Source organism: Melospiza melodia, chromosome 24, assembly GCF_035770615.1.
Source record: "Melospiza melodia melodia isolate bMelMel2 chromosome 24, bMelMel2.pri, whole genome shotgun sequence".
NCBI classification, from domain to species: domain Eukaryota; kingdom Metazoa; phylum Chordata; class Aves; order Passeriformes; family Passerellidae; genus Melospiza; species Melospiza melodia.
In genome coordinates this window covers 3,129,412-3,142,573 of record NC_086217.1, presented here as the reverse complement: position 1 = coordinate 3,142,573, position 13,162 = coordinate 3,129,412, and the positions used below count along the sequence as shown (strand labels likewise).

General features: G+C 40.8%; 1 protein-coding gene across 1 annotated transcript in view; it reads left to right on the top strand.

Moving 5' to 3' along the window:
- Nucleotides 1–13,162, top strand: part of GRB2 (growth factor receptor bound protein 2) — a 44,661-nt gene that overhangs the window by 18,027 nt on the left and 13,472 nt on the right. The window lies entirely within an intron of this gene.

Sequence of the window (13,162 nt, the reverse complement as noted above, 5' to 3'; positions counted from 1 at the left end):
AGGCAGATTATGGTAATCTTATTATTCTGATCTCATTACATTTAATCTCTAGATTTGAAAATGTCTTGCCTTTAACCCTTTCTTCAACAGCTACAAAAATGTAGTGATTGAAGGTGATTGAGGTGTGTTCTACAAACTTTGGATTAAATTTTTATTTTATCCTGAAATAGTAAAGCTTTCAAGGACTTTGCTACTTGGAGTCATACACTTTGGTGGTAGTGGTTTGTTGTTTGGGAGGTTTTTTTGGTTGGGTTTGTTGGGTTTTTTTGTTTGGGGTTTTTTGTCTTAACAGTCTAAAATGATGGGTAAATCAACTCTTTTGAGTTACAAAGGATGCAATTCACATATGACACCAAATTAGTAGTGGATATTACAGTTCAGAAGATTGGGAAATTCTTAGTTCCCAACAGGTCAGAATTATTTTATTCACTAGCTTTTCTGAAATGAAGTGGGATTTTCCAGAGTTTTGTCTCAGTGTGTGATACACAAAAATATAAAACTGCATGGAGTGTCTCCTCATCTTCTTACAAGAACATACAAGTAATGCAAAATGCTGGAAAGTATGTAGCTGGGTAGTTAAAATGCAGAAGGAATAACTCAAATAGAGCATGAAATTCCCTGCTTTTTCCTTATCTACAGCTTCACTCTGGTCACTGGCAAGTCATTTCAGTTTAACTGTCTGTAAAGGGTTAACTCTGTAGTTTGTGACAGAGGAGACTTCTGCACTGGACCAACATGTTTTACTGAACAAACATTGTCAGGTGGACCTTGAAGATTACAAGAGCTCTTTGTCTGAAACCTGGGGAGGAAGCTCTGTGCTCTCTACACAGTTTTGGGCATCAATTATGAAACAAGGGGTTTTGCTTCTTCAGGTCTGGAAATGAAAAGAAAGCAAAAGGACAGCTGGTGGTGGTGGGAGGTAAAAAGCAAATGTGATTCTGTCTTTAAAAGCTTGGTATTTTATTGTAACTCCTGTTTGAACAGTTTCATAGGATAATTGAGATTTCATTGTACTACACTGATGGAGTTCTGGATTAGATAGTGTAGGGAATTCTTTTAAAAGCATTTGGATATTGCTCTGAATGTTCTACTGGTCATCTTTGAACATGGAGTGTATTTGCCAGTTCCCATTCTGAAGCTACATTTGGAGAAAGCAGAAAAGATGTAATAGTGCTTTGAGGCTGGGATAGGAAGAAGCGAGTTCCTTGTGCTCCTGTGTTTGGTCTGTCATTTTTATAGGTCATCTGAACAGTGTCTTTCTGTACAGTGGTGCTAATTGTTACACCAGGTTTTGAGAGAATCTGCAGTGCTGGAACTTAACTGAGGTTGTTCCCTGGGTGCAGTACAGGGACCACCTGAGCTTCTCCTCTAGTTGTAATTCCTGTGCTTTGTAGAAACAGAATTCACTCAACTGAGGGAACTTCACTGGGATTGAGCAACTTGGAAAAAATTGAGCCCTTGAAAATGATGTATGTTTGTTTTTTTCTTTCACTCTGTCCTGTCTTGACTTACTCCTCAAACACTTGGGCCAGCATAGCATGGGGATGGAGAGTAAGAGGTGAGGATGAATGGCTGGAGGGAAGAAAATACAGGGAGAAGCTGAAGTAGGCTCTGTTACAAACTCTGCTTGTGGAGTTGTGTCTTGGGCTTTGCAGACAGGACACTCTGTGTTGAGTGTCATTCATATTGTGGTAGCAGACATTCCTAGAGTTGCACTGGGAACTGGACATGGGTTTAGGTTTGATTTTGTTGTGGTTTTTCGTTTGGGGTTTTTTTTCATTCAGTGGCTTTTTTTGTTTTGGCTTGGCTTTTTGGACTTGTGTGGGAGTTGACTTTTCTGTAATGTTGTTTTAATTTGCTATAAAGAAGTTGTGCTAGGTGCACTCCTGTGCAATTTGGATCAGCCACCCTAGGCTGATGTGGATGGCAGTCTCCATTCCTGCCCTGGGACTGTGCATTTGGCCAAGTCTCATGATGGCAAAGCAGCCCTTTCTTTTTGTAACTTGAGCTATTTTTCTTGCCGTTCTCAAGAACTCTTTAAAAACTTGCCTTACCAAAAATGCTCCTTCTATTGTGCATTCACACTGGGTGGTGATGGTTGTTTTGCTTTAAGTGCTGAGTTGCTGGCAATGTTTTAATATATTTTTAGATAACAGTGAAGTATTTGTTTTTTCAAATGAGAGGTAGGAAATTGCAAAGAATAAAGAATTGCATGAGCTGGCTCAGTGATAGCAGGCCTGTTCCATTTGGGGTAGTGGAGGAGGAAGGGGGAATAGCTGGTGAGGTAAGAGCTGTTGCTGTGACACTCCCCCAGTAATAACTTCAGCAAGGAGCTGTCAAGGGTGGAAGGAAAAATAAAGATGTTGAGAATTCATGTACTTTGACACTTGATATGAATCATATCTCCTCTGTTGTAAGGGGAGGATAATTCATGTAAGCACTGTGAACCCTTCCTGTGGCAAACACAAAGCTTTTCTTCTTTTCTCCCCTGAACTTGGTTCTTGGCAAAGCAGAGCGTAGATTGCAGTCCCTTTAGTCCCTTTGAGGCAGGGGCTGGCTCTGTAAGCAAGATCCATAGGACTCCAGCACAAAATTCTAGCAGACAGAGTTGTTGAAGCCCTGGATTGATGAGGCAAATCTTTAATTTGTGGTGTCTGTTGGTGTAAGGCAGCTGCAGTAAGCCTTGCATCTGAACGCCTCATGCAGCCTGGAGATTGGATGATGATTTTTCATAACTCAGTAGAAAAGTAATGAGGCTTTCTAGATTACTTTAAATACTATTTTCTGATCTAACTATCACTAGTTATTCTTTTCCATTTTGTGTGTGAAGTCTGCTTAATAAAAATCTTTGTCCTTCCATCCCACAGACATTTATATAATTTTGTTTTCCATCAATAAGCCTGGGAAATGTTATGGCCACGGCTAAATTATGCTTTTCCAAAGGTGCAGGTGCAACTGCTGTTGCCCATCCTAACAACAATAGGAAAATGTATTTTTATAAATGTAATTATATATTAATTATCTTGAAATATATTGAAATGTATTTTATAGGTGTGTATTTCAAGAGGCTTCTTTGCACAGACTGACAGTAGTTCATGCAGGAGTTTTCAGACCCTGTCTAGGATCTCTTGGCGCTTGGATCTTTTGGCACTTTGCAGCAATTGTTCAAAAAAATTATGTATGGTCCTTATAAAAGTAATTTTCATTTTTCACCTTAAAATGAGATTTCAACAACCTTTATTTCACTCTTCTCAGTAGGATGGGGATTGAAATGCACGAATGGGGAGGTCAGGACGTATTTAGAAACTGGGGAAAATGCAGTTCAAATACATGGCAGTAATACTATTCTTAGATCACTGAGGCTGTGAAACGTTCTGGGTGCTAAGAGGAAATGGCAGCTTGAGCTTCATTGGGCAGTGATGAGCCTTTGCAGCTGGGGCCTGACCCGGGTGGTGCTGACATTTGGGGCAGTGTCTCAGGGTAGTGAAACCTGGGCTTTCCCTTCCTCTGTACTTTCCGATGCAAATTGCAGAGTATGCCCCGGGGACAGGCAGAAAAGTCCGTGTGGCTCTTAAGCATGAAAGAAATGAGTAAATAGTGATTATCAAATTGTGATTGTTCAGTTGCTGCAGAGAGGTTACTGCAGTTAGTGCTCATTTGATGTTCTGTGTCTAAAAGGTGTGAGGTTTGTGCACGTGTAATTTTGTAATTTCCAGCACCATAAAGCCCTGCTTTCTCCTGTGTGCAGTTTTGCAATGTGGTAGGATGGAAGGGGATGATTTTTGCTCTGCACCTGGGTGATGTAACCTGTAAAGAATTAAACTTGTCAGAAGGACCAGCAGCTGTCATTGTTGACAGTATAGAGCACAAAAAGAGACTTGATGGATGGGCCCAGCAGCATTTCTTGTGTGTCCCTGAACTTTAGAGCTGTTTCATGCGTGAAGTCTGAGCTTTTTCTGTCTGCACTGCAGAAATCTTTAGATGTGTCTTGCCAGGATCCATTAGCTTGACCTGGCTGGCTGACATGCAGGTGTGACTGACCTGACTCTCCTTTCCATCTTTATCCATTAAAGGGCCCAGCTTGTGTACAGTTCGAAAAAAAGAGTCCTAACACTTGTGCAAATAAGCCTGTCATCAGAAAACACAAATACATCTAGGTCTCAGCTGAGTCACTTGCTCCTGCTTCCCCAATTCCCTTCCTCCCACTTGCAGCCAGTGAGTTCTGAATTTTTGTTGCCCCAGAGCAGGACTACCCACGTGCTCCTTCTTGAGCTCTTGTCCCTTTCTTCCCCTAATCTGCTGGGTTTAAATCTTTGAGCAAGTGGAACTGTTCTTGCATGTGTACATTTCGAGGTGAATTGCTGCAAGAATTTTGGAGAAGCTTTTTGTGTCCCTTGAAACTGGAACCAAGGGTGTTTGTGTCATGGCAGTGCCCACTCCAGCACTCCTGCCCTATTCCTTTCCTTCCTGTCTCCTCTGTTGCTTTGCTCCCAGAGCTCTGCCTTGCACTTTCTGTGGAGCCAAGCGAGGAGGTGAGAGATCCAGCACCTCCCTGAACTCTCCTGCACATCAGTTCTGCAGTGTGGGGGACTGAGCAGGTGCCTGGGGAGCACAGGTGGGAGGGTGCAGCCATTGCATCAAGCAGCTCCCAGAGCTGCTGCCAAACTTGGAGCCACCCCAGACTGAGAGTGTGACCTCTGAGCTTGTAGCTGGGTAGGAATTCCTGCTCAGGAGTATGAATTCCCAAGTAAGGTTGTTAATTCCAAGTTCAAGATGTGTGCAGTATCAATATGAACATTTGATTGCTGACTGTGTTGAGAGATGCCTGCAGTTATCCTTATTCCTAAATAAAGGCTTAAATCAACTGGATTTAAATCTTATAGCTCTGTGTTTAGTAGAATAAGTTTTTATGCCTTTCAAGGCATGATTTAACTGTGAATTTTGAGGACCATCAATAAGAGATGCACAAAAGTTCAGTAGTATAACTACAGTGTTGCATAGTTTTTTAAGAAACATTTTTCAATATGTCCTATCAAGTGTAATTAACCTAGGAAACTTTGTCCTGTAGATAATTAGTTGTGAAATATCATTCCTGGAATCTTTCTGACAAAGATCCAAGTAAGACAATTTTACATTCTGTAAAATTTACAATGCTAAAAGATATTAAGCAATCAATATTGAATAAGAATATATGCTAGTAGAGTCCTAAACCTTTTACATTTTAAAACCAGATGAAGCAAGGTTGAGGTTTTTGTTGCTCTGTTAACTTGTCTGTAGTGTAAAATGAAAGTGTATTAAGTACTGTAATAAAACAGCTTAAACAAAACCATGCATATAGAGAAAAAAAGGTTATCTGTCTTGTAAGTGTATGCCAGTTGCGCTGAGAGCCTTTTTTACTCCCCCCCTTACTTACATTATTGTCATTGATAGCAGAAATCTGCCTGTTTTGATCCTTGGAAACATGTTGGAGCCTTTGCTCATGCATTTGGAATAGCCTTTCACTAGAAAAACCTAGAGGGGCTGCAGCTCAAGTTAATTTGCTTCCTTTAGACACAAAAACTGAAAGTTGGTGCTTTGAACTCATGTAGGTTTTTTTTAAAGGCCTTTATGGGCTTGTACCTTTTCTTAGTGTGCTTTAAAATGCAGCAAATAATGTTTCTAACTGTACTTCCCACGGAAACATAGTTGGGTTTTGGACAACTTTTACATTTTTTTCCCTTCATTTTTGCTTTGTAGAAGGCAGTGTTGGTGTGTGGCTTGCTCCTCACCAGATTGTCTGATGATCAGTGCAAGGCATGCACGTTTTTTCTTTTCACTTTTTCCAGGTTTTCTAAGTACATCCTGTTGTTAATCACTCAGACTTACCAGTGCATCCTGAGTTATCAATCCTGGTCATAGAATCATAGAATATTCTGAGTTGGAAAGGACCCACAAGGATCATGGAGTGCAGCTCCTGACCCTGCCTGGGACAGCTCCAGGAGTCACAGCAGGTGCCTGGGGCCATGGGCCTTGACCTGTGGCCACTGTCATTGTCAGTCTGTTCTTCAAGCAGAGTGACCTCATCTAGGTGACACCTCCTGTCATGTTGGGTTGAAGAAATGTGAAAACAGGAAGATGTTCAACAAGGATCAAAGAACTGTCAGAGTTGTAGGCAGAAATAATCAACTGCACCAGTGCAGGACAGGGAATAACTCACTTGGTATCAGTTCCTCTGAAAATACCCCAAACATTACAGTGGAAAATTGGTTGAAATCACAGTGATGTCAGCTCATGTTGAGCTGTGCAGACGGGGCTGTGATACCTGCCCACCATGCAAAGTAATTCTTAATCAGTGCATGTAAGGCTGTGGCTGGGGAGCACTGTAGTTTGCTGTCCACAGGGCTGCTGCAGAACTGCCCTCTGGTCACATACCCTAAATTTCTGAGCAAAGATCAAGTCCAGCTTGTCCCACTAATAATCATCATTCCTCCCACCCAGCTTTTCCAGCACTGGGGTCGAGGTTCTTTATGTAGTGTGGGTTTTTTACAGGATGCCAAGTGTTCATAATTAGTTTGTCTCCCTTAACATCCTTTTGGACTTTACCTGCTGTTATTCATGTACATCACAGCCCCTCTGTTGTGTACAAGCATTAGAATGGTTGTAGTGGAGAATGTCCTACATGAAGCAGTTGCTGGATGTCACTCCACTAATAACTATTCCTGTCTGATTAAAAGTGATATGTAAATTGTTGAGTTTCTGTGCTAGGGAAAGCAGTAATTAAGAGTGAAAGTGCTGGAGTGGAGTGTTGGGTCTGGTGGTTTCTTGGGCAGTGAAGTGTAGCAGAGGCAATGGTACACACCCTCTATTTAGAACAGAAAGGACAGCTGTCCTAATTTCAGCATTTTTTCTATTTCATTCTTGATGGAGGAATTTTGAGAATTTTATATCTGTAGAGGTTTGGGGTACCAAGCATGAGGTGATCGAGGGCTGGTTGTTTGTGGTGCACTATCCTGTGCTTCATGCAAACCTTCCCTTGTCCTCCAGTGAATGTTTTGGTCCTTGACTGTGGTAGGTTCTAAGAGAAAGTGTGGGACAGCCAGACAGGAGCTCTGCCTTCTGGTGCTGCCTCTGCTTTATAAAAACAGAGGCACTGTCTCTGGGTCAGGTGTATCTGCTTCCTCCTGAGATGGGGAGAAATACATTCTCCAGCGCTGCATTTTCATTTTAGTGGGAGATAGCAGGACAAGTAGGACACATGCAAATAGAAGTAGGAGCTGCTGGGTGTTCAAATAAAATTGTTATGCAAAGCAGGTTACAGAATGGATTTTGCAAGCTGTGAATGTCTGACCTATGGGCTGTCAGGCATGTGTATTTCCCCAGGGTATTTTCAGTTTTACTGTAGTGACCAGCTTCATTTGTGTTGTAAAGCTCTAAAAGGACAAACACACGCTATGATTGCTTGTTGTTCTTCATTACCTTTTCCAGTTTTTGAGACACACTATCAAGTCCTGGCTTACAATGGAGCCAGCACAATGAGAGAAGTGCAGAAAGTAAGAAATGTATAATTTGGATATGCTTTGCAAACTGCCACAAACCCACTGCTATTTCTGCTGTTTCTCTGTTAAGCTTGAAAACAATTCTGAAACACTCTCATTGGAATGTTTAGTAGCTCTTTTTTATTATTTTCTGCTAGTGACTTTCAGCCTTCATCCCTCAGAGTTTATGCCAAGAGCTCTTACAAAAGCTTCACAATTTCATTCCAGGACTGAAAGGTTGTAGTGGGCTGTACTTGGATAGATAGTCTAGAGCACATGATAACAGATGTGTTTTATGCTTGGTGTCCATGTTCTAAACTTGAAGTTGCAGTTTGAAACAGCCCTTGTAAGATGACCTGGAATTTATAGCACTGGTGTTTGCAGCAGATACAGGAATAGAAACCAGGAGACGTTACTCTGACCTGTAGGTAAAAAGACTTCTTTCAAAAATTTTCTTCTCAAAATTGAGGCTTTATTTTATGGGCTTAAGGCAGTGTGTGCTCTGTTATTTATGCAGACATATGCATATATGCACTTGGGTTGTTTTGGAGTCAGGTTTTGGATTTTGAACCTTTCCCAAATAGAGCAGGTTTGTACTCAGAATTCAAGGCTGTTTTCTTTCCTCAGGAAAAAAGAGGGAGGATTGCATAGAGCTCTCTAGCTTCAGCACATGACCTGTTCTTCAGTTTGTGCTTCACCACAGGTGGTTTTGCTGGGACCCTGTTTAATCCTAAATTAAGCAATGCTAAATAAAACCTCAGTGAATAACTCATTCACAAGCAAATGCCCAGCCCTACTAATACCTGAGTGAATTAATCCACACTGCACAACAGAAAACTGACCGAATGCTGTGCTCTTCAGGGCTTCCAAATTTGGTGTGGATTGGATTTGAGATTAAGGAAGGATGTTTTGTTTTCTGTTTCCTGATAACATCCTGAGCACTACAGCTCGTTAGAAAGGCGCCTGTCCTGGTCTTTACTCGCTGTAAACTAACCCGTGGTCTTTGGGGGAAAAACAACACTCCCCTTCCTCTTTTTAAGAAACTGCTCTTATGAATCCCTGAGCATTCTGCCCTCCACATATTCAGGCCAAGCTGTGGAGCTCAAGCTGTGCTAACAAGCTTTTTACTGGTTTGCACTCCATTTTGATCAGGCACTGGAATGAGACTGTGCATTGCAGCATCAATTGTTGAAGTAGTCCTTACATTATGAAGTTTGTCAGAATTAGTGTTTAAGTACCATAAAAGTTGCTGAACATAAAATGAATCCCATTTCTGAGTCCCTGCTGATTCAGAAGCACTTGGGGGTCTTTGAGATGTGGAAAGCCTAATTAGAATGTAGCTGTAGCTACTTAAAGCTCTGTAAAGCTATTTTTATTTGAGTTGTAAAATCATTAATAGTGATTTTTTTTGCTTCAAGCTGCCATGCTTCCTGTTAGGGAGATTTTCCATCAACCTTTTTGAAAACAGATTATTTGTGGTATCTACAGCTTAACCTTTATCCGGGTGGTAGTAGTGGGAGGACTAACCTGAAGGGAATCCTGTAGTCACTGGGGCTGACATCTCTCCATCCACCACAAGAGCAGAGGCAGAACTGGCATGTTTGTTATCATTTTATCTCCATTTGTTTGTGCTAGTGGAAGTTTCCTACACAGAAGGAATGCAAGACCTGTAACAAAGTTTCTTGAACTTGATTGTCTCCTTTCAGGATCTCCATTAGATATTTTGGGGCTCACTGCAGTATACTTTAAAATACTGGGTTTTTTCCTTCCATCTTTGTGCCACATGAACCAAAAAAGGTGAACCATAGGGAAAGAGAATTGTTGTCTAGATTGGTTTTTTTACTTCTCTTTTTCCTATTATCCTTAATAAAAAACTCTTCACAGTTGAAGACTTTTGCTAGAGGGAACATGGTAGTACCAGCCTGGCAAGGCCTGGGAGGCAGGGTGAGTTATTCTGTGCTGAGTTCTGTCCTTGTGGCTAGACTTGACTGTGCCTCAGCTAAATAAAGTTATTTCAAGTATTCTTGTGTTACCTACAAGAAAATATAGGTGATTTTGTAAAAGGTTGAATGCTAATTCCTTGCTCCAGTCCTCTCTTTGGAATTTTCTTTGTTACAGCAGATTTTACTGTGCTTGCCAGTCAGTGCAACTGTGGATTTCTTGATGACTTTATTCAGTGCTCCTATGGATTTGAGTTTGGCATGGTGAAATATTGCATGGAATTGCAGTGGCAACTTGTCTTTATCTCATGCAGTTAAAAATAACATAATTTCCTGTAATCTTACCCAGCTACTTCTCCCCATTAACCCTTTCAGAAGTTTAGGGTAATTCTGACTTTATCTGTAAATGTTAATATTGCACAAACCTCCTCCAGCTGTGAGTAGTTTTGTGCAGCAGATATGGAGGGCAATATTATTTCAGGTTTGAAAAGGGAAGCTTAGATCCTGGAGTGGCCTTGTCCTGTGACTTTATTGTTAGTTTGTTGTCTCAACTTTGTAATGTATTTTACTTTGGAGGAGTTTCCATGTTCCTTCAAGATGAATGGAAATAACTTAGACATAATTTCTTTGCAAGGAAACTAAAGCCAGCAGTTGGTAACCCAGACACCAGCCTTCTGCTTTGAGAAGATTCAGAATTTCCTCTCCTGGACTCTGCTTCCAGCTGTTGTGGTAAAAGTCTGTGTGTGTTGAAGCAGCAGTGACACTTCAGATAAGACTTCTGACAAAAGCACCACTGAGGCATGGGGAAGAAAGACCCCTGGACTTCATTGTGGTGGAGAGACTTTCTGAATTATTTTGAGTTTTTGGGGTTTTTTGTGCTCTTCTTGTGCCTTTAAAAAGCTGTGGGTGGAAGAAGTGTTTCTATAGTGATAATGGGAATTGAGGAGAGGGAGAATAAAAACCTGTATCCATAACACATTACTGCATTATAGAGCAATCTACATCCATTATTTAGGTATTATATTGTACTGCTTGGTAGTTAAGTGCAATTTAAGGAACAATCTTTCTCTGGCTGTTTTCGTTAATATTTGCTCAGTAGTTGTTAAGCATTTCCAGAGCTTTTTACATCTACCTAGAGAACAAGTATTCACAGCCTTAAAGGATGTCCAAACATGATACTGTAGGCTTTGTTCTGAAAAATGTGGATATTTTGCTTTTCCTATGTGTTATCATGATAAATTGAATTTAAGGAAAAGCCTAAAATATTTCAGCAGTTACGTGCTCTTGAGTCACCCTAATTGTCCAGTGTATCTTTATGTATTGAAAGTTTGCAGTTAAAATTAACTGTTCTCTGTGTGATGAGTAAATCAAGAAAACAAAACTGATTTGCTCTAGTCTGAGTCACAGTGTCATTTGGATGGGCAGATTTCCCCAGGTTTCCTTAAGATGCCATCCTGCCTCACAGGCACAGGCAGGATTCATTTGTTCAATACCAGGATGAGACAGGAGCTGCAGGTGACCAGGCCACCTCTTGGGTTGTCTTTGCCAAACCCTGAAGAAATGAATTTGAATGTCCTGTGGTGCCATTTACAGTAAATTTGCAAACGTGAGAAACAACACCTCACATTTAAAAATTTTAAAAGGTTTATTGAACCACAAGAAGGGACTGAATAAGGAAAAGGGAGAGCACTGTGTGCTTAGCTGCAGCCAGAGGCACAGGACTCACACTGTGACAACCCTTGTGCAGTCCTTCCTGCTCAAACCCTTCTGATGGTCAGAGATCAACTTTCAACATTACAAAATTTTTATATAACAGAACTTTTTACATTCAACATTTGTGAAAGCCAACGTCACACTATGTATTTATTACACAGAGAACAAAAATGTTTTCTGTTGGGCTGTGGTGAGCTTGCTTTGTTGAATCCAGACAGCTTCCCTTGAAGCAGTTTTTACTTGCTGGTTTATATCTAGTTTGTAACTCTCAGAGCAGAAAAGGAGCCATTTTTCTCTGAAATGAAAAGCAGTGTTGAAGCACCTCTGCTTTAACACCCTCTCTGAGGGTAAGAGCCCTGCTGCCAAGGGCCGTTCCACCCTGGGACGAGTAATTTCCAGGCTTACAAATTCAATTGCAGAAGTGCTCCCTTTGAAACATTTGTTCACTTAATAAATTTTGTTTCCTGCCCTAGTTTGAATGTCATGAGTGCTTTCCTTGGATTTTTTAGACTTTGGGAATGTTTTTAATGTACTGCTTTGTTTTCTTTGTGGCATTGTCAGTGTGACTTAGTGGAGGAGAGAAACTACTTTGGCAATAACAGGTGCTGCTGCAGCAGTTGTGTTGCACTTTCTGTTTCAGTTAGCACGGTAAGAGTCCCAAAACCTTGGAGTTCAGGGGAAAGAGGAGTTTCAGCCAAAACTCGGAGCCCTCTCTGAATACATTTTTTGGGGATTATCTCTCCAAAACTGAAGCATGCTGATTAATTTGGCTAAATTCACAGCACATAATATTCAAGGCATTATATTTAGTTTCATGTTAGCATATGGGTGTCAGCTTGAGAGCTGAGCCAGATCTGCTTGTTATGTTCCAGTTTAGTGCCTTGTGTTCCTGACAGTGGTTTGATTTTGAGAGGTTTGAGGCTGTTTACAATTCCCAAGGGTGTGCTTGGAAATACTCGCTAGGTATGGAATTGAGCATGGCTGGGGATGGTTGCTCTGTGTGGACTGTTCTAGCTGGAACTTGGGAACTGCCTTGCTGCAACTCTTCTGTGGTGCCTCTTGCCCATTTCCATGGGAACAGATGGGCTTTTGTTGATAAGAGCTGTCATCAAACTGGGAAACTGCCGGGTGCAGTTGAGCCACTCTTACTGTAAAGCAGGGCTGACTGTGGCTGAGGACATCACATGGCAGCACGGCTTCAAATGGAGGGATAAAAATATCCTTCCTCCTTCCTCCTCTCAGCCACAGATGCCCCAGTGTGAAAGGAAGAGTCACTCTGGCATAGACCTGGTTGGATCTATGGCAGCCGTGGGATTGGATGCAGAGGAATGCTTTAGGTTTTGACCTACCCGAAGAGCAGCAGTTTTGAACAGTTGATCTGAAAAAGTGCTTCAGATTTTTTGTAGATGTTGAAGGCTGTCCAGTTTGGAGTAGTGAATCCTTAAAGTTTCATTTTGTTACTTAATTTAGTTGTGGTTTTGTTTTGTACTTAGCAAATTATTCAGAGCAAAATCTGGTGATGCATGTGATACTTAGATTAAATTTTGTAGCTTTGGTAAATCCAAGTAAATCTTACTGTAATTCAGTTAAGAATAATTATTTTTCTTAGAGTCATTGCACTGTGTTTTAATATCCAGATGATAAATTTTAATATGATTTATTATCTGGAAGTCACTTGAGATATAGAATAGATGGATTTACTGGGTTCTTTTCATAAAACGTTTTGCAGTAAAATGGTTTAATTACTTAAAGTCAGTTCTTTCATTTCAGTGGATTTATGATTTATAATCAGAGAGCAGTGTCAGATGTAAACATCAAAGACAGATACATTAATGCACAAGATTCCTATGTGTTCCTGAGTTTTTAGTTACATTTCACTAAAGAATGTTTAGTGGCATAATTTTTTTTGAAAGCTGAAATTTTACAGGACTCTTCTGCAGTTTTCATGATAATAGCTCCATAACTTCCTAAGAACTACCAGAATTCCAGCCTTGT